The 27,284-nt window shown below is 39.6% G+C and overlaps 1 long non-coding RNA gene across 1 annotated transcript; it reads right to left on the bottom strand.

Annotated features, from left to right (window-relative positions):
* Positions 1–866: 866 nt before the first annotated feature.
* LOC137156808 (uncharacterized) lies at positions 867–26,967 on the bottom strand. The gene is made up of 3 exons (XR_010920909.1): positions 26,905–26,967; positions 20,724–20,770; positions 867–1,192 (listed from the first exon to the last, which is right to left on the bottom strand). It is a non-coding gene; the product is annotated as an uncharacterized lncRNA (long non-coding RNA).
* Positions 26,968–27,284: the final 317 nt, after the last annotated feature.

Raw genomic sequence — 27,284 nt, 5'->3', positions numbered from 1 at the left:
ATTTAGGAACTCAAGTCTGTTAAAAAGATGCAAGTGGACACTTTCTTCCCAAACCAAAAAATAACTATTGGCAATGTTGAAATAGTGATGTTGAATAGTGATCCTGGGGGATCCTGCCTACTCCTTGCTCCCCTGGCTAATGAAGCCCTACACCGGGCACCTGGAGCGCAAGAAGGAGTGTTTCAATAATAAGTTCAGCAAGTGCAGAATGGTGGTGTAATGTGCATTTGGACGTTTAAAGGCACGCTGGTGCAGTTTGCTCACTAGGTTAGACCTCAGTGAAAGAAACATCCCAATAGTTATCTCTGCCTGCTGCATGCTCCATAATGTCTGTGAGACAAAGAGGGAGAAGTTCCCGTTGGGTTGGGCTGTGAAGGTAGATAGGCTGGCCGCAAATTTTGAGCATCCAGATGCCACTGCAACGCTGAGAGCTAACCATGGAGCACTGCACCTCAGGGAAGCACTGAAAATCTGTTTTTGCAATGAGACACAGTAATGTGCGCCACTTATCTGTGCTGTGCTTTCCCTTCCCATCCCCTACTTATCCCCCACCCATGCAGTTCTGAGCCCTCCCCCCATCTTCCCTCACCGCTCATCCTCTTGCTATCAAGAAAGAAAAAGTGATTAATTGTAAAGCAGAACTTTTTTATTGTTGATCCTTAACAGTGGATGAGAAAGAAGACAATTTAACATTTTGCATGCATTGTCAGGGGACTGAGAGGGGATACAGAACGAAGTTTGACTGTGCAAACAGCGGAAAACACACATGCCCATTCCCTAAAGAGGCCATCACCTCTTTCCGCTCTCCTCAACCGGTGATGAGTAGAGCACATACTGCACCCTGCTCAACCTCCTCCTACAGTGCTTGGGGGTGGAGGCTAGGAAAGAGTGCGTTAGTTCAGAGTTTTGCAGGGGCTGCAGGGGAAGTCTCTCCTGCTGCTGAGCTTCCTGAAGCTCAATGCAGCATCTCATCCTGTGTTGTACGCTCATACTCCTGGGCTGCCTTTCTGTTGTCCATCTCCATGTTCAGTTTGTCTGATAACGAAAACCTTCATTGCTCTTAGCTCTGTGTCAGCAGCTGCAGAGGTGTTCATGATTTTACTGAGGGTCATCCTGAGGGGTTTTCTTCACTTTCTTATCTGTGACAGCTGCTTAGCAGTAGTAGAGGTCGTGTTGAAGGCCACACTGTCCACTAAAAGGCAAGCAAAGCACAAGGTATCTATTGTTAGCTGATCCCATGGATGAAAAGCAATGTTACAATGTAAAAAGAACTCCCCTTTATATTCCCAAGGGAATGGTAGACCCACATGCCAGTCTCTAACTATTGCAGGAATCGGAGTGCCATTCCAGCCATGGTAAGTAAGGGGCTGGTGCATCTATTGTAGGGAAACTCCATTGCACATGCAGCACAAGTGCTTGTCTCCCTGTGCAGAAGGATTGTGGGAGTCCCCTAGTCCTCCCAAGAACTGTTTTTGAAGCGACAGTTCAAAAGGTGTTCGCTGGGTGGCGGTAAAGTGTCCCTGGGGAAAAAATATAGGCACCCATTTGTGGATCCTTGAGACCTATAGCAACAAGTTCCTGTCTAGGAACTTGTATTTCACTGACCCTAGAAACCATGAATGATCATGGTATAAAAGATACTTAAAAAAAGTGTCTTGGGCGAGTACTGTAAATGTGCGCCATCTTCCCTAGGTTGTTGGGGAATGTAGTTATATGTTGTAGATAGTGCATATAGTTCCCCTAGGGCCTGATTAGGCCTGACCCCATTTTGTTTAAAATGGAGTCTGAAGAAGACGCAGACAGTCCTGAAGCTTGGCAAGGTGTCAGCAGGGCAAAGTCTGCCCAGAAACTGGGAAAAAGGCGGGAAGCCTATGGATTTTGATGCCATGTGCACCACCTGAGAGGGTGGTGTGCAAAGGGTTTGGTGGTGGGTGCACAAGATTAGAGTGCCGGGTGCACAGGAATGGTGTCATGTGCACAACACCGAGGCAGGAAAATCCCTAGCCTCTGATTGGTCCAGGACTGGAGTCCCTAGAGACTGGCTGCCCATCTGAGTGGCAGTGTGGGGAGGGTGCCTTTGCTTGTTAAATCCAGCTACGGACCAGGAAGAGAAGCCGCCGACTGCGGACCTGGGGCTGAAGCAGAAGAGCTACGGACCAGGAGGAGAAGTAGACGTAGACCAGATCGAAAACCAACGCTTGGTGGTCTGAGCAAAGATCCAACAGTGAACTCAAAGAGACTTTGGGGAACCAAGGGTTGCTTTATTGGTCGTTGGGACCTGGGGTTTACCCCCATTGTTTATTCTTGACGTTAGTGGTTTTGTTAAGTTGTCACATAATAAATTGTCACCTTTTGTTTTGGAACCTACTAGAGCGTGTGATCTTTACAATCCGTCCACCGGTGATAGATCCAGCAGGGTAAAGTCCTTCAGTATAGACATCCCCTTTTTAATTCTGTTTTACGGTAACAAGGTGACCATGAGTGATATCAGTCAGCTGAGGGTCACAAAGGCAGAAAGGGAGGATTTGCTGCAAGCATCTGAGTATGTGCCTGGCCCTTGTGCTGCTATGCTGTGTTCTGCGATGATGCCTGCACAATTAACAACAGAATGGCAGGGGAAAGTGTTCTATCACGGTGGAAGAAATGAGGCTGCCCTCCCAAGAAACCTTCTGCAAAGGATTGTAGAGTACCTACATGAAAGTTTCCTGGAGATATCCATGGAGGATTCTCAACGCATCCTATGTACATAAATAATCTTTTCTGGGGTTAGCCCTATGCTTAAGCATACTAACTACCCATCCCCACCATCACACACTCTATTTTTTTCTCTGTTACAAGAAGCTAGACTGGGGATATAAGCACAGAAATGAGATTTGTAATACATACTCACCAGATGTGCCTTCCCCAGCAGCTCAGTCAGTCATGGTTTCCTGCGTCCAGCTAAGCTGCTCCTGTGTAGCAAACAGCTCCTGGCTTTCAGGGAGAAGGGACTCCCCACTCGCTTGCCCCCTGTTCTCCTCCTCCTCATCCTCCTCCTCATCCACAGACTCATCCTTCTTCATCCTGGACTTGGATTCCCCTGAGGTATCTATGCTACATGGTGGTATAGTGGTGGGGTCACCGCTGAGAACTGCATGCAGCTTCTCGTAAAAGCGGCATGTCTTTGGTGATGAGCCAGAATGATTGCTAGCCTCCCTAGTTTTCCGATACGCCTGCCTCAACTCTTCAATTTTAACGTGGTACTGATGCACATTCCTGTTATGCCCTTTCTCCAACATGCCGCATGATATCTTCTCATAGATATCCAAATTTCTTTTGTTGGCTCGGAGCTGAGCCAGAACAGACTCTTCACCCCACAGACCTATGAGATCCAAGACCTCAGGTCAATTCCAGGTTGGAGCGTGTTTGGGGCATGCAGTTGCCCTGATCAGTTCTGCTGGCAAGCTCTCTCCACGCTGAGCAAACAGGAAATGGGAATTCAAAATTTCCCAAGGTTTGAGGGGTGGGGTTGTTTCTTGTGTATGTGGCCACAGTGCAGCAGAGTGCAAATGCCCAAAGCGGTCACTGCAGAACATTATGGGATACCTCCTAGAGGCCAAATATGTTAATTTACATTGCGCTCTGCCTTCACTACTGTTCATTCGACCCATAAAATTCGACTTCAGCACTGCGCCTCTTGTGGAGGTGGTTTTATTAAGTCGAATTTTCCCATGATTTAGGTCGGTAGAACTGATCTGCCAGTGAAGACGCATACATTATGTGGCTGCATTCTGCATTCTGTCAACTACCTTATCAGTGTAGATCAGGCCAAGGACAGTGGAATTGCCAGTGATGATGAATCAGGGATATATGGGAGAGAGATTAAGGCACAATAAGAAACTCCGTTTAAGTGGCTGGACATCTAAAAAGTAATGTCACAAAAAAATCCACAGCAGTAAGCCTCTGAGCCCAGGTCAATTGACTCAGGTCTGTGCTACGGGGCTAAAAATAGCAGTGTAGACGTTCCTGCCTGAGTTCTGAGACTTCTGTTTATTTTTTGTTTGCAGTGTAGATGTACCAAGAGAAACAAAAAGACATGTCAGACTAGACAAGGGGGGAGAGGTAGATAGTTGGGAACAGAGAAATAGGTTTGGGAATCATCATGGAAGAGGCAGATGAAATTATAAGATGAAATAGTTTCTGTCTGCTCGCTCAGAAAAGTTAATCATGTGGAACACCAACAGAGAGGGGCCCAGGGAAGAGTGATGAGCCACTAAAAAGAGACACTGAACGGATATAGTCAACAAAGGTGCATGAGAACTAGGAGGGCATAGAGCCATAGGATATAGGGTTGGATATATAACATAATAGTGATAAGGGACCTCCTGGATAGTCATGAAAGTCAAGAGAAGAGAAATCATATGGGAGAGAGATAGATGAACTGTATCAAAGGAAGAACAAGAATAATGAGGATATAGATGTGTCCTGTAAGATTTAACTAGAACTGTGTTATTAGAGACCTTAAAATGAAATTATCTGCTGGCAAGTCAAAAGTGATAAATTTATTTACTTATTTTTTACTATTTTTTATCATAATCCTTTTCAGTCCTGGCAATGTGTACTTCTATGGTCCCCATTAGCTACCAAATTAAATGTTCTTCCACATTCTGCATCACGCTATCTCTAGGACTGTTATTTCAACTCTTCCTTTTGAAAAACATACAGCCCTCTACTAATCAGTCAGGAATAGAAGATGTATTGTATCCCAGGTTTAAAAGAACGTGGTCCTGGGAACCAAGTTTGACAAGAGAAAAGTGTAGCCAGAGTAGTTCCAATACACACCATTTCTCCCAAATATAATAAAGGTACAAGATATGTCAGCCAGACAAAGCCCTGAAAAGTACTGAATAAAAAATGAGAAATGTTGTATTATACAGAGAAGTCTTGCCTGGCAAAAAACAGATTAGATGATCTAATAGGCCTTTTCACCTCTAATTTCTAATTTATGCTAGTTCTTTTTGATATCAGAAGTAAAAACAAAATGGTAAAATAGGTGAGGGGGGAATTATAGAATTCTGGTTCAAGTTTTTCATATCATCCACATTCCAGTTGCCATGTAACTGGTTCTCTGCTTGCTTACACCATTGTAATGTCATTCATTTCATCCATATTTACACAGCTGTAAGTTGGAGAACAATCAGGCCATTTGTAGTGTGTCTGCCAACTGGGGTCCTGGTCTAGAGCAGTCAAGGCCAGTTAGTGAATGGAGTCTCCTATCCTATTACTGGACTTGTGATGCATTCTTCACATTAAGGGCTCAGTCTTGAGATACGAAGTGAATGGGAGTCAAGAGCATTCAGCATGTCATGGAATCAATCAGGTCTCAAAAGATCAGGATCTGAGCCCAATCTCAAAGTTGATGGGTGTTTTGTCATGGACTTCAGAGGGAGCCCTTTTGTAACGAAACTTGAGAAAATAGGAATGAGATTCAGTTCTACTTGCAATGGTCATTTTTGGTTTTTGTACATCACTTATTGCATATCTTATATTGGTTCTCCTTTGGGGAGACATATCTGCTCTTGCTTTCAATCACCAATTACCTTGGCTGACAAATGCTGGACAGACTTTTTCCACTCATAAAATTTCCATATATTGGCAGGACTCAGACTAGGATGGTCTCTATAGAAGAGTGGGAGAGAGATGGGATAAACTTATTCTAGTCAGAGGGAAAAGCTCTATTCAAGGCAGTATTGCTTCCTATGGACCAAACTAGTATGAATTCAGCCAGCAGCCAGCATTCCAAAGTTATACATATCAGAGACAATTAAGGGTGGTCTGGTATAAAAGTTTTATTGGCTGCAAGTGGTTAGTTATGCATTCAAAATGAGTGCCAGTGAAACCTTTCTGACACTCCATAGCATCATATCTTCTTTATATGCCACGTTTTACAGAAGAGAAACATGAGAAATATTGTGAAGTTTTAAAATCTTATTGGAACTGATTTTATATATCCCTCTTCCTGTAAACTGATGGTCCCTCAGTAAATTGAGTCCTATTGAAAAGCTTTAGGGCCGATTCCTCAGCTGATGTTAAATGGCATAGAAAGAGCATATCAATTTATACAAGCTAAGAATCTGGCCCCTTAAGGAAAATTATAACTAAAGATCACCAAAATTAACTTTTTACATACATAATCATCCCTCTTGTACCCCATCCATTGTAATCAAATGTGAATATAAAACCCCTCATTTTCTGTAACCATTTAACTTTATTAGGCACAGTCAGTCCCATTCTCCCCACCCCACACACTTTTTTTTTTAATTTAAAAAACCCAAACCTAGATATCGCTGTGCATGCACTATTGTGGATGAAGTCACAAGCACAGAAAGTCAGAGAATATACAAATCAAAGTTTCTGCAGTAATGCTAACTCAGCCAGCGAGCACATGTTGTATATATATTTTTTATTCTTGCCTTCTTGCTTAATTGTGTGATATTTATGTTGGAAAGATACCATGATTGCACATTGTGGTTCAGCTGATGTTGCTGCTGGAACCTTAATTCTAGCATGCCTTAAGTTATATCATTTTAGTTGTGTAATCTTAATATTACAGTGATGTATGGTTTTTTTCCAATTATTTATCTATATACAAATGTAATAGAAGAACAGATCATACTGAACCAGCAATAACTCTGCTGTGGATAAAATGTTGTTCTCCACACAAAAAACCCCGCAAAAACTTGGAGTTACATAATGATGGAGGAGTAAAGAGACACAAGAAGGAGAACTATAAGGCACAGTTTGAAGCATTATTACCAGAACATTATAACAGCAACAATTTGTGTAATCTTATCTATGAAGCCACGATGAACCCTGTGATAGTCTATACTATTACGTTGACCACATTTACAAGTTTATTTATTATAAATTTTGTACAAAATATGTCTTGTGAGGTATCATTTGAAACATCATAAGCTGCTGAACATTATAGCCCTGGTAAAACATGTGTATCAACAGTGTATGTAAAGTTATATGTTTTTACTGTATAACATTGCTGTATCATGTTCCAGAGTTAGAGCAGCAGGCCCAAACCATTTTTTTCAGAAACAAGGACACACTGGCACCTCTAGCAGATATCAACACAGTCAATACGCTATCACTTACTTAAGCAGCCATTCTTCAGCAACAGGAAGCTCTGAATGAGAAATATACCTTTCATCACAGTGATGGCTCAACCCTCAAGACCACAAGACACTAATTGTCACCTGAATCCCAGCTGAAGGTAATCCTCAAAGAGGGGGGAGTGGTATAAGAAAGAGAGACCATGGACTCCAGTTTACTGCTCTCCTCCTTCATCTCTGCTCATGACATCAATGACTCTCAAAGAACTGAACTAAGGGGGAGGGGTCCCAGGGTGAAAGGAGACCTAGTTTGTGAAATTTACTGCACTACAGTGTATGGTGAGAGAAAACCTTTTGCTTTTAAATTCACTTATCTTGTTAAATTAGGGATTGCATTTTATGCTTTTATTTCTTTCATAACCAATCCTGACTTTTATGCATCAATACTTGTAATCACTTAAAATCTATCTTTCTATAGTTAATAAACTTATTTCATTGTTTTATCTTAACCAGTGTGTTTGGATTAGAGTGTGTGGGAAACTCCATTTGGAATAACAAGACTGGTGTGTTATTCATCATTTTTCTTTGAAGAAATGATAGACTTCCTATGAGCTTGTACTGTTCAGAAGGCTACTAAGCTGTACAAGATGTACATTTCTAGGGGGACAAGGCTGGGACTAAGAATTTGCAGATGTCTTCCTGTATGCAGTTCATGAGTGACTGATCAGAGTGCACATGTATGTATCTGAATTTAGCTGAATTTGTACGCTGAAGGCTGTGTGAAAAGACCAGGAGAGGATGTTCTCACAGTAAAGCAGTGTAAAAGACACCCCAGGCTAGAGAATTAAGGGGACACAGCTGTTCAACAGTCCAGATTGTACCCTGGGTAATGTCACAAACTCCTTGTCAAGCACAATGAGCATTAAAGACCATACAATGTATAGAATAAAAGCAGTCATTCTTTACTGCTTAAAGTGTCAAATATTGCTGGTCAAAAATTTTCTGACCAAATGTTTTCCATCAGAAAATGCTTTTTCATCAGATTTGAACATTTCTTCAGCATCATGTTGATTTCAATGCAATTTCATTTAGAAAAAAACTTGAAACAACACATTTTGATGAGGTCCATTTTTACCTTACCAAAATGGAACACTTTGATTTTTTTGTTTCAAAAGAACTTTTTATTTTGAAATGTTTTAAATTCTATAATATATAAATTATATTTTTAAAAGACAAAATCAGAATGAAATATTTCTGTGCTATTTAAATGTTTTGAGTCACTTGAAAGTGATTTATATTTTAATTTCATTTTGTGCAAAGGTTTGCAAATTTTCCATTTCAACATGGAAGAAAACCAAATTTTGAAATGTGGGAACTTCCTGCAGAATGGAAATTCTGCGTTTTGACTTGCTCTAGTCATAGGCATGGGTTGCTGCAAATCTACTGTCCTAATGCTGAACAAATAGATAAGTATATGTTGATGAAAATGATTAATATCAAGAAAAATTCCTGCAACTCTCTACCTTACTGTTTAGCTCCTATTAAAAACCCTACTAGCCTACAATAATCATGGAAATATTGAACTGCAAAAATGTCCATTTAATAGCCACAAGAGAGCCTACAGCAAGATCTGTACTGACACAGGGAACAAGACGTTTATTTTCACATTACAATAAAAGTCAGTTTAAAATAATCTTGTATTTCCAACAGTCATTTGCAGCAAAAATAAAATGAAAATCCTGGAGCAGAATGAAATCACAAGAATGTAAGCAAGCAATATTTGTACAACTTCAACATTATCATTATGAAATATACAAGGATTCAATCTTCTTTGCCAAAACATACATGTAGGAATATTACTTAAACAACTTGTGTTGCTAACACCTAACTACATAACCATGTGCAAACATTTTTATTAAAGCTTCGGTTAGGTACTAATTAGAGACTTCCTTATTCTTTACCTCTTCCACTTATCTCCATACTCATTAGCTGTTTGGCAGTAGCTTGTTCTCCCCATGATGAGATTAGTGCCTGGGTAGTCCTGTAGGTGGTCACTAGGTTTGTGGGGTTGAATGGGGCATAGCTTCTACCTGAGAACAGTCCTTAGATATCTGGCTACTCCATAGACCCTCCATTGGGCTGGAAGAAGGGCTTGATGGACCCATAACCATCTACAGGACTGAGGGAAATGCCATGGATTCCGATGTCTTCCATTGAGCTAGAAAGACACCAGTGGACTCAGACCTCCTATGAAGGAGGAACTACTTTTGAACCACTGGAGAGCTACCAATAATTCAGTATAGATACTTTAGTGATAAGCTGCATAATGAACATTTGGTATTTCACCAGACAGAAAAACATCAATCACTCCCAGGTCTGCTGTTAGAAAAAAACAATGACCAGTAGCTAGTGACTGACACATTGGGTTTGGTGTGGTGTTTTTTTTTTTTTGTGTATGTGTGTGTGTGTGCCTGGCTTAAACTGTAATTCTTTGAATAAGAGACTGACTATTTAGATGTATACAAATAGCAAAAAGGCTGGACCCTTTAAGATATTAGTCAAAACTCCCCAAAGCTTGTTGTTGCTGATATATTCTCTGCTGACCCAGAAGAGACTTTTTGATCAGAAACCTTGTATATTAAAACATGTATGTTGCTCCAACAAAAAGTTTCATTTTTGCTACTTTGTCCAATGTTTTCAGTTCAGCTTTTTTGTTACAATATAAATACACACATACACCTATCATGTATACACACACTTATGAAACATTACTATCATTTTTGCAGGAGCTGATTTTCAGGCTTCAGTAAAACAAGAGCTTTAATTCAAATACAAACTAAAATTAATTAAGGTGCATTATATGAACTATTTCAGCTAAAAAGGTGCAAAACAGCATCTGAAACAGACCCTTGGAATTTTGTTTCTCCTGGCATTCTTTTAACTTAAACTAACAGAGAGATTTTATTGTTTATTTTATATCTATATATCATGAGGGAGAGACAGACTCTGAATGCCAAATAAGTTTGAGGCAAAATTCACATTATTACAAACTAGTTATAGCCCTCAAGACTTTTTTTTTTTTTGGTCTGTATGGCCTAAGTCATCTATTTCTACCTGAATATGTGCAGTAGTACTGTAATTTTGCAGCAGTATTATTACAGGATAATTTAGGAGCCCTAATCAAGGAGCAGGGCACACACTGCTAGGGACTGCACAAATGAGGAATAGAGAGAATGCTCTTGCCCCAGAGACTTCATAATTTTGGGTAATAACAAGATGCAACAAGTAAATTAAAGGCGGATGGAAGGAAGGATGGGAGGAAAAGGGAACAGTAAAATAGCACATTTTTACGTCTCATTTCCGCATGTAAATAATCTACAAAATCAGATATTTGACCATAATCTACAAGAACAAGAGAACAATGAGAAGTTCTAATTATGATGATGAAAAAATACACCAGGGGTATGATGAACCTGCTCCCTTTGAAATCAAAGGAGAAGCTCTCATTGAGTTTAATGTAAGTAGGATAGGGCCCAGGTGATGTGTCTCATCTTTCCTAAGTATCATAAGATAATGTACTGTGCTGATGGCACTACAGCAATGAATATTTATGATGTTTGGTTCTCAAGAGTCACTCAGCAGCTTCACAAGATTCCAATGTAAAATGATATGTAAAATTGGCCTTCCTTATCATTCCAGTCATATACACCGTATCTTATTGCAAAAACCATCAATACTCTGGGATTGAATTATACAATTCAATTGACAGGGCTTGCCTTCACTGCATTGTTAGTTCAAGGTAAACTTGAATTTTGTTCCTAATCCAGCTCCAGTCCACCCACAAAAATCCGTAGCTTAAGTTAAGCGGTTGCTTTAAACTCAAGCCAGCTGGCCCATTGGTGTGTGTCTACACTGCAGCAAAGAGGTGTGATTCCCAGCGCAGGTGGACAGGCTCATGCTAGCTCCACTCAAGCTAGCTCCCTCTAAAAATAGTCTGCTGATGCAATCACTCTGAAGCTGGAGTGTTTCATCACGTGACTGCTCTTACTTAGGGTAGGCTACCTTGAGTGAGTGGAATAACTTGAGCACTAACTGTTGCAGTGAAGCCAAGCCAAGTGAATTGCGGAGCACAGTAGTAAATTGCTAATGCAATTTGATGGAAAATATTAGTTTTCTTTTTCTCCACCTTCCCTCAGTGCTCCCTTCTCCTCTTGTGGAAGGCTGGAGAGAAGAAAACACTTGGCTGACCTGGGTTAGTGTTTGTGGGCCTCATAGTAGAAGTTAGTTATTAGAGTAGAAGTGAATGAGGAGAAGGGGGTGGGGCATGATACGTTGGGGTGCTTGGTTGGTATCACAAGAGTGGCTGCTTCACAGAAGGCTCAGTCAGAAGTGGGAGAAGGAAACAAAGGGAGTCTCAAGGTTGGCATGGCTTCCTTTCTAATTTGCTCCACCTGAGCTCACTATGGGCTGGTCTACACTACAGAGTTTTGTCAACAAAAATCAGCTTTCGTTGACAGAACAGTGGAAGTGCATACACTACAATATTCCTCTCACCGATGTCACACTCCTGCTATGGCGACATAGTAAAACCACCTCAATGAGAAGCGTAGGGCTTATGTCGGTATAGTTAGGGAGACGCAGTGTCACCGTAGACACTGTGTTTCTTACATCGGCTGTTGGTTGTCATTCTTGTCCAGCGGAGTTGGGAAATTGACAAGAAACCCGGGCAGCTAGTGCCCAGCTGTTCCCTGCTTGGCTGGAGAGCTAAGATGCAGGATCCCGCTCCTGGCTGGGAGTGGGGCGAGACGCCCGGGCAGCTTCTCCCAGTTCCTGGTGGGGAACGGAGAAGGGAGAAGCCTGTGAAATTGACAAGGCTGCCTGGCTTCTGGCGGGGAACAGTTGGGGGGGAGGGGGTGCTGAGAAGCCAGGGCAGCTGGACCCCATAGTTGAGAAGGAATAAAATATGTTCTCAAAATAAGATATGGATACTTTTTCTGGCAACATTTTTATGGTGTGAAATACTCAAGTGCTCTGCATTTTACCTCCTTTCTTTGATCAGCTATGTGTAGAGAAGCAGAGCAGTTGGATATGTAGAAGTGCAGGGTCTCAATGTGTGGATGAGACAATGCAGGAGGGATTTAGGTTTATTAGGAACTGAGGAACCTTTTGGGAAAGGAGGAGCCTACACAGGAAGGATGGGCTCCTCCCAAAAAAATTGAACCTGATTGCTGGCATGTGAAATTAAAAAGGCCATAGAGGAGTTTTTAAACTAAGGGCAGGCGAGTGGCACAATATGTGAAATAAAGTATAGAATCAAATATAATAAAAAATCTTAAATGAATCAAACAGTATCATAGAATCTCTATGGATAAAAATTCCATGCTTGAATAATAAGAATATAGCAGTGGGAGTATACAACCAACCACTTGAGCAGGATGGTGACTGTGATTGTGAATTGCTCAGGGAGATTAGAGAGACTACATAAAACCCAATAATAATGGGGGATTCCAAATAATCCCATATTAACTGGTACATGGATGGGATGCAGAGATAAAATTTCTAGATACCATTAACAACTGTTTCTTGGAACAGCTAGACTTGGAACTCACAAGGGGAGAGACAATACTTGATTTAGTTCTAAGTAGTGCACGGGATATGGTCCAGAAGGTGAGTATAGCTGAACCAGTCGGTAATAGAGACATAATGTAATTCAATTTAATATCCTTGTATGTGGGAAGGAAATATCAAAGAAAAACACCACAGTAGCATTTAACTTAAAATATGGGAACTACACAAAAATGAGGAGGCTAGTTAAATAGAAATTAAAAGGAACAGTCACAAAAGCAAAATGCCTACAAGCTGCATGTACCATAATAGAGGCTGAAACTACATGTATACTCCAAATAATAATAATAATAATAAATAATAAACCAGTAAGAGAGCCAGAAAAATGCCCCTATGGCTAAACAACAGAGTAAAAAAGGTAGGTAAAGACAAAGACATCTTTTAAAAATTAGAAGTGAAAGCCTACTGAGGAAAATAGAAAAGAACATAAACTCTGGGAAGTCAAGTGTAAAAGTATATTTATACAAACCAAAAAAAATTTGAAGAGCAGCTAGCAAAGTAACAGCAATTTTTTTAAAAGTACAACAGCAGCAGAGAGCCTGCTAAACAATCTGTGGGGCCACTGGACAATTGAGGTGCTAAAGGAGCACTCAAAGAAGACAAGGCAATTGGGGGAAGCTAAAATGAATTCTTTCAGTTAGTTTTCATTACAGAGGATGTGAGGGAGATTCCCACACCTTAACTACTTTTGTTAGGTGACACGTCTGAGGAACTGTCCCAGACTGAGGAATTTGTTAGAGGAGGTTTTGGAACAAAACGATAAATTGAACAGTAATAAGTCACCCAGACCAGATAGAATTCACCTATGACTTCTGAACGAATTCAAATATGAAACTGCAGATTACTAACTATGGTATGTAACCTATTACTTAAATCGGTTTTTGTGTCAGATGACTGGTGGGTAGGTAATATAACACCAATTTTTTAAAAATGCTCCAGAGGAGACCCTGACAATTACAGGTCAGTAAACCTAACTTTAGTACCAGGCAAACTGATTGAAACTACAGTAAAGAACAGAATTATCATACACATAGATGAACATGACTTTTTTGGGAAGTGTCAATATGGTTTTTGTAAAGGCAAAGTATACCTCACCAATATATTAAGATTTTTTGAGGGAGCCAACAAAACATGTTGATCCAGTGGATACTTTCAGTACTTGGACTTTCAGAAAGTCTTTGACAAGGTCCCCCACCAAAGGCTCTTAAGCAAAGTAAGCAGTTATAGTATAAGAGGAAAGGTCCTTTCATGTATCAGTAACTGGCTAAAAGATAGGAAACAATGGGTACAAATAAATGGTCAGTGGAAAGAGGTAAATAGTGGGGTCACTCATGGATCTGTACTGTAATGAGTTCCAGAGGGGTAGCCGAGTTAGTCTGTATACAGCAAAAACAATGAGAGTCCTGTAGCGCCTTAAAGACTAACAAATTTCTGCGGGCATAAGCTTTCATGGGCGTAAAGGGCTAAACAGTGAGATGGCAAAGTTTGCAGAAGATACAAAATTACTCAGGATAGTTAAGTCCAAATCTGACTACGAAGAGTTACAAAGGGATCTCACAAAATGAGTGACTGGACAAGAAAATGGCAGATGACATTCAATGTTGATAAATCCATAGTAATGCACATTGAAAAACATAATCCCAACTATACGTACAAAATGATGGGGTCTAAATTAACTGTTACCACTCAGGAAAAAGATCTTGAAGTCATTGTGGTTAGTTCTCTAACCACATCTGCTCAATGTGCAGTGTCAGTCATAAAAGCTAACAGAAGATTAGAAGCCATTAAGAAAGGGATAGATAATAAGACAGAGCATATCATAATGCCATTATATAAATCCATGGTATAGCCACACCTTGAATATTGCATATAGTTCTGGTTGCCCTATGTCAAATAAGATAGATAGATATATATGAGAATTGAAAAAAAAGCACTGAAGGGTAACAGAAATGATTAGAGGTATGGAACAGCTTCCATATGAGGAAAAATTAAAAAGATTGGGAATGTTCAGCTTAGAAAAGAGACCACTAAGGGGCCATATGATAGAGGTCTATAAAATGGTGTGGAGAAATTGAATATGGAAGTGTTATTTACCCCTTCGTATAACACAAGAACCAGAGATGACCCAAGGAAATTAATAAGTAGCAGGTTTAAAAACAAACACATGAAAATACTTCACACAATGCACAGTCAACCTGTGGAACTTGTTGCCACGGGTTGTTGTGAACCCAAAAGTATAACTTGGTTCAAAAAAGAATTAGATGAGTTAATGGAGGTTAGGTCAATCAATGGATGTTAGCCAAGATAGCCAGGGATGTAACCCTGTGCTCTGGGTGTCCTTAAATCTCTTCCTGCCAGAGGCTGGGTTTGAACAACAATGGATGGATCACTTGCCCTATTCTGTTCATTCCCTCTGAAACATCTGGAACCAGCCAGTGTCAGAAGACAGGATACTGGGCTATATGGACCATTGGTCTGACCCAATATGACAATTCTTATGTTCTTATAAAATGTTGTCTGGAAATCTATAAAAAGTACTTAAGTATTATGGGTTTCTATAGGGATCCATTTATGGAAGGGAAAGAAGAGAAAAATGGGAAAATCTGTTTATGGAAAGGAACAACGATTGATATACATAGCTTTGAGAAAGGGAAACTGCAATCTAATCAATGTGCAAAAAATACTTATACCACCAGATAGTTACTTCTACCACTGCAGCATTATAATCATCAGCTTAGGGCCCCATCGTGTTAGGTACCATGTGCGTACATGTGAAGACATGGTACCAACACTAAAGAGCTTACAATCTAAAAAGACAAGGAACATCTGAAGGCTGGGAAGAAAGGGACAATCAACACATAACCACTTGAAAGGGATTATATTGTTTTAAGAAAGCATACATATGGTGTGTGTGTGTGTGTGTGTGTATTTTTAAAAATTGTATAAATAGACACAGTAGGTGTTAATTATCCCTATTGATGTCTCAATCTATTCATCAGTGAGTGGTTGATTTGTTTTAGGCATTGCACTAGAGGTGAGTCTTGAGAAGGGATTCTAAATACAAAAAGATTATACAGTTTATAAGAGATACTATGGGAGGAGACATATGCTTTGTGCTTGATTCTTTTTTGGGGGGATTAGCCTCAGTTCACGGCTAGTCTTTTTTTGCTGTGCTGGAGGGTTTTATTGTACAGCATACTACATTGAGATTTGTACATAATGAGGAGTCTCATTACTTTAACATTCTAATTAATGGACTCAAGGAAGGTGCTTATTATTACTGGCTCTGGCATGCGTGTAATTCTGACAAACTAACAGATTGAGGGTGACTGTGTTGATGCAGAGTATAGCTGTTTGTGGCTTTCCCATTGGAAAGAGTATATTAAAATTGGACACAGATTACAAATGTTTAATCTGGCAAAGAGATTTGGTGGCCTCTAAAACAAATATTATGTCACTAATATAGCAGTATCCACAAATGGGCCTGGCGACATATAATGCTGTGTCTATGGATATATTCAAATTATGCTGAAGATCCTTAACTAACCCCATTCTGCCTATGTGTTGCAGCTCCTAGTCCTTCAATACCTAAGCACAACAGAATGATTTGACTGTATTTTTAGCCTTAACTCTAAATTCGCTGGAATTTGTGGTTTTAAATCAGATCCTAGCATTATCTGAACTAAGATGTTTTTTGTGGTTCAATAGAAAATAAATACTTTTTAATTTTAGCTTTTAGTAGATATGTTTTTACAATGGTATTAAAAATAGCAAAACCTTTTAAGTTTATTCAAGTTGAGATGATGAACTGTACTTATGCTGTTTAGCACTCTTTATTGTATAAATACAAGTTAAGAATTCTTATGGTGGATTTTGACCCAATGGGCAATAGCAGTTCTTTGAACTGTTTATATTGATCATGACATGATACCTGATCATGTATTTACTCAATCCAAACCACAGAGCTATTACAATGTTCTTATAGGAAAGAGGTGTGGGCCAAAAAGATGTGAGTATTAAAGTTAGGAAAAAATGACTGTACAGTAGCTAATCTTTAAACAATTTGGTCAGTTTTATTATTTTTTAATACCAAAAAAAAAAAGAGTTCAGTGCATATTATGGACTGCAAGCATTATGGTGTGGCAGTATACTGGACTAGCAGCCACTGGAGGCCAGGCACAGTAGTTGTGCACCTTCGCCCTCAGCTGTTGGAGTGGCTTTCACAGCCCAAAGAGTTCCACACACCACCAGCATAGATTCCAAATACCTGGGCATTATATGGCTGGAATTGCCTTCATCCATTATGCATTCCATGAGATCATATAGTATTTATTATTTTCATTACCATAGTGGCCAGGAGCCCTGGTTATGGACTGGGGCCACATTGTGCTAGATACTGTAAAAATACAGAACAAAAAGATAGTCCCTGACTCAGAAAGTTTACAATCTACCTCTAAGCCAAGAGACAACAGATGAATACAGATGGACTGATGGGGGAGAACAAGGAAACAATTGGCCAGTGTTGGTCAGGATGATACACTGTGATCTCAGCACACCAGCAGTCTAACAATTATCAAGTCTTTCTTTTTTGTAGGCATCACAATGAAGGAGAGTTTTAAGGAGGGATTTGAAGGAGGATGGTGAGGTAATTTTTGGATGTCTGCAGGGAGCTCCTCACAAGCATGAGGGGTAGCATGAGAGAAAGCATGAAGAGAATTTTACAAATGGGTGATAGAAGCTGACATCTTGGGCTGATGGGAGGTGGGAGTTGACCCCTTGAAAATGAATGAGGGATAATAGGTAGGGTGAAAGGTCTTGAAAGTAAAGATAAATAGCTTTACTTTGATGTGGTAAAGAAGGCGGATCCAGCGGAAGGATGCAAAGAGAGTGAGGTGGCCAAAGTTATGGCCTAGAAAAATAATCTTTGCAACAGTATTCTGAATAGATGAAAGAAGGGCAAGATTGTATTTGGCCTTGCAATAATTGATACATGAGAAGATAAGAACCTGGACATAAACAGGCCATATTTTATTTCTCACATTGGCCATTAGCGACAGCAAAAATCTGCCAATGAAGTTAGTGGGTAGAGGCTCAATGTCGTAGGGAGACTCTTCATGTAAAATCAGTAATTAAGTACAGCAGAGCTGGAGTCCCTCTCCTTGGTTTCCAGAATTGTCTTCCTGTCTCCATCTTCCCCCATACCATTTTGTTTCTCTCAAAGGTTATTCTCTACATGAGTGTCACATACTGAAGCTTAGACAAGCATTCAAAGGAGAGGTCAAAAACTCAAAGCCTTCCAGGAATGTCTAGTAAAAATCTTTAAGAAACTATAATACAACTACCTATATATTGGAACTGTAAATAACAGCTCATTCTTAAATATGCATATATTTCATGGAGTAGGAGGAAGGAGAAGAAAATAGCAGGGAGTTATGAATCTCATAAGTCATAGTTACTTATTTGATTTATAAAATGTATGTATCATATTTCATTGCCTATCATATGTTCCAAATATATAAGCATTCATCATGCCGTATAGCCTTCTTTCTAGTAGTCCTGAATAGTAAATAAATATTATTCTAAAGGCAGATAAAGAAAATAGCCTATAGATTTATCTTCCTGCTATGCTTTGAAGTTACCACCTTGGAATGCAAACACAATGAATGGAAATAAGGCATTAGTACATTCTGTTGTTTGCTATGCTAAAATGTACACAGACTGGCACTGATCCTACTTTTATTTATCCCAGTGTACATCAGAGGTAGCTTCACTGAAGTAAATGAAGTTACAGTGGTGTCACACCAATATGGGCTTGTCTGTGCTATTGTTTTTACCTTGAGTTAATTGATTGCCAAGGCTAGTCTGGATTCCCCCCAAACATTTGTTCCAGGATACAAATATTTGTTGTGGTTGAGTGCTAGGGTAGACCAGCAGAATTAGGGCCCTGGAATTCAGTCAGTCTGCATAGTTTAACACTGTTCCAATGTGTGTTCAAGGGAAAAAAAAGACCAATATATACTTAATGTTGAAAGAACTGGAGCAAAAGGAGTCATGAGCACTCATCAAAAGATTTCTGGGTTCCACAGTCAGATAATCAACATCATGAGTAGTTTTATCATTCTTAATTTCTATATATGGTACTGTACAGACATTAACTAGTTATAAGGAAACAAACATTTTAATCATAGAGAGGGTGGTACAGAAGACTTGATTTGTGTAAGAGTGGGCTTAATGGTTTTTCTCCCTTAAAAATAATAGAAGAGAGCGGGATACTGATACATTGAAGATACATTGGAAGCAGTAGGTCTATCTGCCATCAACTTGAAGACCCTGCAGAGAGCATGCAGATCTAATGAAGAAACCAGAACTGGAAAGGGTAATTGACCACAGGGGCTTTATCCCCAAAAGACCAGCCTCTTAGAAAGAAGATGCCATGGTCTTTTGTGTGAAGAAAAGCTGCATGAAGTGGAGAATGGGAGGGACAGGATAGGGAAAGCAGACTCAAAATTTCAGGAAATATAGATAAGCTTCCAATATGTATCAAAACATTTGGATGCTTATGGAATGCTAGTTCAAACTCTGAAGAGTTTGAATTTAACCTATCACTAATATATGAAATAATGGGCTATTTTTGCTGCAAAATACAATAAAATAAAAACAAAAAGAGTCAGTGAATTGACAGTGTTTCACTGCCATCTGTTGGATTAAAGTGAATTTAACGTATTATAATTTTTAAGTACAAAAACCAATTAAAGGAATTATTCAACAACATAAAATCAAGGACATGACTGCACTAGGAAGAAAAACTTAGTATCCATGAAAGTAATTGACCTCTTCAAAGTAAGGGCCGAAGCCATCCACCTATCTTTTCACTTCTCCTGTTGTGAAATAAACCTGTTAGGATGTCAAGGAAAAATTCCTGCTATTGATAGAATTGAGAATGCCATGCTCATGGGGACCCAGGACAGTTAAAAGTGGGATATCCTACCATATGCTCCATTTGGGGAAAGATGACTAATGTAGAACTTTCCTTTACTTTCCAAGAAACTAATGTTTTAAGAGAAACCTAGAAAAGTTTGGCAGCAATGGCAGTTGGATTGCTTTTATCTCACCCTTGAACTGTATGTACTAAAGAAAGTGCTGGGAAAGAAACCTTATCTTCATGAATGACTTTAATGAAAACTTTAGTTTTTCACACCTTTTTCCTCCAGAGAAAATAGGGATGATTGGGTGAAATCTTGGTGAAGCATAATTAATAGCCAACCTGCATTCAGGATAAATGTAAAAATCAGTTCCTTTATAGAGTAAGACATCTAAAACAATAGGAGCCATCAATCTCATGCTACATACAAGGCTGGTCTGAAACTGAGTTATGTAGGCAAAGGGGGCTGAATGCAAACACAGAGGGTTGGGTATTGTGAGGTTTGTGTGTGTGTGTGTGATATTACCCAGGGTGCAATCTGGACTGACGGACAGCTGTGTCCATCAATTTTCCAACCTGGAGTGCCTTTTATACTGCTTCTGGTCTGCTCACACACAGCCTCCAGCAAGTAAGTTACTCCGAGTTATATTGTATGAGAACTATAGCAAGCCACTCATGAATTCCACTGCAGGGCAACACTAGCAAAGTCCCAGATTGCCCCCAAGAAATGTAAGTCTTGTACTGCCCAGCACCATCCTGGACAATACAAGCTCATATAAAGTCTGTCATTTTATTAATAGAAAGTTACATACAGAAATCCTATTATCCCAAATGAAGTTTCCCAAACATCTCAATCCAAACACTCTGTTTTAGATAAAACAATAGAACAAGTTTACTAAATACAGAAAGATAGATTTTAAGTGACTACAAGTAATGAGGCATAGAAGTCAGAATTGGTTATAAGAAAATATAGTAAAACACAACTAATGCCTATGTTAACAAACTAAGTGGATTGAAAGCAAAGGTCTCTCTCACCACAATACTCCTACTGGCTGAATCTCTTTCAATCAGGATACCTCTCCAGTTAGATGCGTCTTCTTTTACTCTTCAGGTGTTGTTGATGCTGTGAGTAGAGATGAAGGGAGAGATTATTTCAGACATTTGCTCTCTCCTCTTATTGTCATTTCTCTTGTGCTGGAATCATCTCCAGATGAAGGTCAAGAGACCGAAAGTCTGTGTGGACAGGAACCTCAAGTTGCTTCTTTGTCAAAATGAATTTTTTGCCACACCCTCTCTTCTGCTGAAGAGTGGCTACCGAATAAGGTGATTTCACTGACACCTCTCTCAGGGGAGCTGGTTCGTGTCTGACCTCCAGAACATGTTGGAACATGTTTCAGTAATATCACACAGTGGAATCTTATAACTGTACATACAGTATTGGCACATATATTATACCAAGACAATAATGATTAACAAATCTTGAGTTTTCAAAGGATAGCCCACAAGGCATACTTTGTACAAGTTTTACCATAATCCTTGAAAAGAGATGAATTTAGGGGTACAGACTGTCACACTGTGTGTGTGTTTGTGTACACAGGCAAAAACACCACAAAACAGACAGAAAAGGCAGCAGAAAGACAAAAACAGCCAACAAAACATTTGCAGATGACCCTTTGGAATACGCAATGAGCTTTTTGAACAGAATGCTGTTTGAAAGAGACTTGGAATATTGATCAAGGAAACTTTCTCCTGTTTGATTCCTACTGTGTTCAGGGAAACAAGATTTGTGTGCATTCTTTGTAAATCGACAGGATCACCTCAAAAGAAATACCTGACTCCATGATCTATTTCTCCTCCTAATGGAAACAATGCACAAGATTCGGAATATTGGCTAACAGTCTGGATCAAAAGGGGTGAAATATATAATGTTCCAGTCATGACCAACACTGTATATGTGCATTTACATTAGTAATTTATAAACGTAACAAATCTTTCTTGACTATATTCTCCATAGAAATTCAGTGAAAACAGTAGAATTCTCTAAAGCTAAGTCCCATTGACTGTTATAGATTCTTTAGAAAATCCCACTCAATTTTTTTAAAACAGTATTTCATAAAGGAGAAATAGTGATTAAACTATTAATCGGTTCCTCTAAATTCAATCTGCGAGGAACGCACTAGATATACAATAGGGAGTATGTGGAGGTTTTTCCCTTTGAATATGGTTACATTTTTCATCCTGATTACAAATGTTTAACTGGCAGTGTTTTATGGGTTTAGCATTGGCCTTGCCTCTATTTTGAGAACTATGCTCAAAGATTTTAGAGAGACTTGCTTTATTCCCAAAAGGAAGGTTCTGAGACTTCGTACACTTAAAGTGCCTTAGATGCCACAACAGCCCATATTTCATGATAGCTCTAATACATTTCTGTATCATTAATGAATGGAGCTGCTATAAAACTCAGCCCTTTGTTATTAAAGATGAAGCTACAACTATTGTAGAAGAAACACAGAACACAAGGATATAACAAAACCATCAGAAAATGTTAACTTTATAATATTACTGTTTTGCATTTCTATGGTAGGAGGATCTCAAAACAATTTGCAAAAAATACTAAGCCATGCAACATCCCTTTCTAAGGTAGGTAACTCCAACTGTCATTACCATAGGGGAAGATGGTCTGACCAAAAATCCTGCAGCACTTCTAACCAGGTGCGAAAGCTGGAAATTCAGGTGTAGAAAATTAACTGTGCATCCTGATCAAAGTATGTTCCCATATTATCTTGCACACCCTTCTTTCCTTGAACTTGCTAAAATAACAGTAAGATGAGAAGGGAGCCTTTTTTAGGGAAGGGAGTGACAAGTGGAGGAAATAGTCAGAGCCAGAACAGCTCCCAGGATATGACTATCAATTTTCTCAAAGATGCAATTGCCTTTTATTTTTTAAAAATATCCCATTGCACAGAAGCAGGAGTAAGTTCCTTGCTTAGCTCACAGTACTACAACTAAGATGCCTAGAAGTGGGTACTGGGATATGCAACCAGGACACTGCAGACACACAAGCCTCTCTCTCATTCAAACTGCTTTATGGAGAGTACAAATTCCAAGCTCCTTTAATCAGTGAGTGCTGTATGAAGTATTTTCTTTAAGCCACAATGAGCTTGATGTGGCCTGACTTATTGCGTAGTTGAGCAGGTCGGAAATTTTCCATTAGAACATTTTTCTTTTGGAAAATGTTGATTCACTGAAAGGGAAACATTTGGTGGAAACATCGATTTTGATGGCATTTCATTTAGGAAAAAAAAAGAAGAGTTTTGATATTTTTGGCATTTTCACAATGGAATGTTTTGATTTTCATTTTGAAAATGACCATTCATTTCAAATTTTCTCTTTTTATAACATTTGTTTAAAAGATTAAAATGCCAAAATCAAAATAAACTGTTTTGGTTTCATAAAAAAGAAACATTTTGATTGACTTCAAACAATATCCTCCTCCCCCCCCCTCCCCCCCAATTGAATTTTGGAAGGAATTTTATAATTTTTGTTGTCATTCCCTCTTGGAACAGATTTTTTCCCTCAAATTCATGGAATTATCCATGCAGTGGAAAATCCAGTTCTTGTCTAGCTCTTTCGAACTGTAGACTAGAAGCCAGTCCCAGATCTGAAGCTGATGGATGATGGAAAGTGCATCACATGCAGTTGGAGTGAACATATCCCCTTGTTTATAAGTTTGACTACAGTCAGATATTCACACAGTTATCTGGATGCTTACTTTGTCCAGGATACGCAGTTGGGCTAGAGATAACTGCTGAGAGCAGCAGGGAAGTGTATTGGCCAAAAATGCATGTCCCATAATCAGAGGGATTGGGAGAGAAGCTGGTGGGGAGCTGGAGCAGAGGGTAGCAAGGTGTAGGCAGCATCTTAAAAATAAACTTACTAGATAGCATTAGAGAACTACATCCCAGCTGCTGGTGTGTGTACTGGCACCAACTAGTGTCCCCCTTCCTACCTTTATTATCAGCCTTTGTACTGGGCCCGAGTGTACCAGTGCTACCAGCCACTAATTCAGTTGCACACACTTGTATCTGCAATGTAGATTGTGCTGGTCCAAACCCCAGTCTTGTGATTGCAAGACTGAGGCTTGGAGCAACCCAAGCTCCACTATGGATTAGATAGCACCCAAAAGGCTTGGGAACCCCTAAAATGGACTATACAGTGGTAGTCATGCTGTGGTTGCAGAAAGATTTCAGCCCGTTGCTGGGACACAGCATTCAAAATGACTGAATTAGATGTCCTTAAAGCCTAAGAGGAAATAACATATGTATCAAATCCTATGCACTGAGCAAGAGACTCATACAAAGACTTCATGCACCAAGAAGTAAACAAATGTTTTTTCATGGTGTACTTGCTCAACCCTGATGCCCCACCCCTACATGCTCCACTTAAGTCAACAGACTCACTCCAACAGAAATACAAGCCTTCAAATGTATCACATACATAGATGTATCTACACTGCTCAATAGAACTTCATTTAAGAATAAATATTTGCTTTGGATAATATATTTTGAACATATCCAAAGAATACTTAAAAATAATGTTTTGTGCAGACAACATTCAGTTCTGGAAAAGAAAGTTCTTTAAACATTTCAGTCTTTAGATCTAGAACAGAAGCAAGCAATCTGTGATAATAGAGAGATGAAAGGCTTCCCCTGCCCGTCCCCATATTACTGGTTCATCTATTAAAGGAGTAAAGGCTTTTACATTTTTTTTAAACTATACTTGGCCCTCTTTAAATGGCTTATTCAAAAGAGATTAAACATTACAGCCTGTATTACCTATGTCCTCCCTAGCAGCAACACTATGTCTATTTACATCTCCAGGAGTCTGGAATACATCCAGCACAGGTCTTTCAAATGCTATGTATTTGATTCCTAATAATTTCTGCTGGAGTCAGTTCATTGGTCAGACCAGTTTTGCTGTAGTCCATGCCCGCTGCATTCTCAAAGATTGCTTAGGATTGACATGTGTGTCTAGTTCTTATGATTGTCAAAGTCACTATATGACTTAATATCTTTCTGTCCAAATGTAGGGCCAGATTCTGCAATAAGTACTGCACTCATTGAGTAAGAGACTACTCACAGTGAATGAGGATGGCAGAATCGGTCCCTTAAGGGACAGGTAATACCTAAAGCACAATACCTAGTGCTCACGGGAAGCAATGTACAGAAATAGGTGCATAAATATTTGTTTAAATAAATCTAGCAGTGGGCTTTTCCCTCAGTAATACATGCATTATGCTGTCTGTGAGCTCTGAAATGATTAGTGCTTTTTTAAATGATGTCCAGAATGCAAAAAAACACACCCTTGATTTCATGTATTTATACAAGTTTGAGAAAAAAATCTACATTTTAAAAATAGTTTAGCCATAATTTTTATCAAATAATGAAATCTGACCTCTCTCTCTAGATGTATTGTACGGACCAGATTCGCTTGGCCCACAATGTCCTTTTCGTTGAGGTGATGTACAGGGGTTATAAAGCTGTATTTACTGGTTGGATGAGGATTCTTCAGGCTTGGGGGAATTCTTAGGTGGCATGGGCAATATGCAGGAGTGGGGAGTAGGCGGAGTGCTGCTGCCCTGTGCCTTTACAAATAGCCCCTTGAGATCAGGAACAGCTAGGCATGGAGCTGCTCCTTTCAGTGAATCAGCCATTGCTTTAAATTCTGATATCAATGCACAAAACCTCACCATATAAGGAAGCCATGTGCTGCTGTTGCTCCCTCAGGCTCAAGAATGAAGACCGTCCCCTCTCCCAACATGCTGAAGTAAAGAGGGGGCTATTATTAAAGCGAGACCACAGCCCCTGTTGCTGTGGCTTCCTCTCCTGCTTTATTCTGCCTGAAGAAAAAGAGGAGGTGGGAAGAGGCATCCCTTTGGAATGCATCACTTTACACATGCAAAGTACAAGTGCTACATCCCAAGACTTTGATGCAGATCAAATTCATTTGTCACCTTAAATATTTTGTAAAGACTTGTACTAAATAGCCTATAATGTTGGCATTTTATTCTAGCAACGATTTGAATGTTCTCAGACCTGCTGTCTAATTTGTTGATTTTTTTAGATATCATTTTTTGTGGTTACCTCTGATGTTGATCTCTTGATATTACTTTGCTGTTATTTTAAATGTTCAGTAAACAAACTATATTAAAATATCCATTGTAAACTGAGTGATGCTTCACTCTAAGTGTGTGCCTACAGCAGGGGAATACAGTGAAGTTTGCTACCTTGTTGTGCATTTTGACCTTTTCCCTAGTGAAGAGAAAAAGTAACACTTTCTGCCTTGATTTTTCTGGTCCAGGTCTACTTGGTCTAAATAGGTGTTAATTTGTTTCTTCACTAGGGAAAAGATTGAGGTTAGAATTGATCAGAAAAATTCTGATGAAACGTTGAGATTTTTCTGGAATGTACCAATTTGGCAAAATCGATGTATTTTGTGGACGTGATCTGATTTGCTGAAATTCAAGTGGAACCCAGGCAGAATTTTGATGGAACTCTTCCTGACAGGCAGGTTTACATTGAAAGTCTGTCTGATTTGCTGCCAGCTCACCCACCTGCCTTCTCAGTAGCCATGGATCCCAGGGCTTACAGGATTCATGTTGGACTGCCTCAAAGCCAGGGCTCCATTTCCTTTCCCAGTGAATTTTTTTTTTAAATTGATTTTTGTTCCTCATCAGAAAAAAATGAAACATCAAAATCCTCTGTAAAATCCTCACCCGCCTCTAGCTGAGATGTATGTTACAACCCTGGATAAGCTCCCTTAGGTGGGCAAATATCAGGCTACTGTAATTGGATCCACCCACTAGATCCCATGAATGGGGTCAGGGCAGAATCTAGACACTGTCTCTGGCTCTGGATCTTTAGACACAACCTTAGGATGCAAATTCTCTATCTAATACCTCTTCCTGAGTTATGGGAACTTCTCAGTCTGACTGCCTCAGCCCTGAATCTAGTGCCAGCTCTACAAGCCTCCCTAATAGCTCCTGCACACTCCCAGAGTTCCCCGAAGCTGTGGACTCTCTGGATTATTGTGTCCCCATTCACAGACACATGACAAAGGAAGCAAGGGGGACACAGATTTTACAAAAGACTTTCTAAACCTATCATACTTTTACTCACAGGCAAAGTACAGGAGATATACAGATATATGGAAAATAACAAAATCTTTCATGCAAAACCTGCCCTCCAGTGTCCTCACCACTCCAAAAGCCCTGTGGGTTTGGGTCAATCTTTTCAGGGTCACAGGACCCTCCTCTTTTCCTTCTCCTGCTCACTCTTGCCTGCTTCTACTTCTGGTCCCTTCTGTAAAATGGCTGGTAAAAAGAGTCATCCTTTTGTAAGGTTCCAATCCTCTCCATCAGGTGACTCTCTTGGGTGATTTCAAGCTCCTTGTCAGGTGATTCGTTGCTTGGTTACAAGCTCACTTGGCAGAGTTATTTTGATTAATGATAGCCAGCTCATTGTACTACAGTGCTTCCATTTGGATGGAAGACAATCTAGTCTAATGACTCTTGATTGTTCTCTATTATTAGCCCTCTGATTGGTGCAAGAATTTCTCCTGACACCTCCTTGGGGTTT

This window comes from Emydura macquarii, unplaced genomic scaffold, assembly GCF_026122565.2.
Source record: "Emydura macquarii macquarii isolate MOO-44397 ecotype Brisbane River unplaced genomic scaffold, CSIRO-AGI_Emac_v2 contig_1477, whole genome shotgun sequence".
In the NCBI taxonomy this organism is placed as follows: Eukaryota; Metazoa; Chordata; order Testudines; family Chelidae; genus Emydura; species Emydura macquarii.
This window is presented reverse-complemented; position numbering and strand designations above follow the sequence as displayed.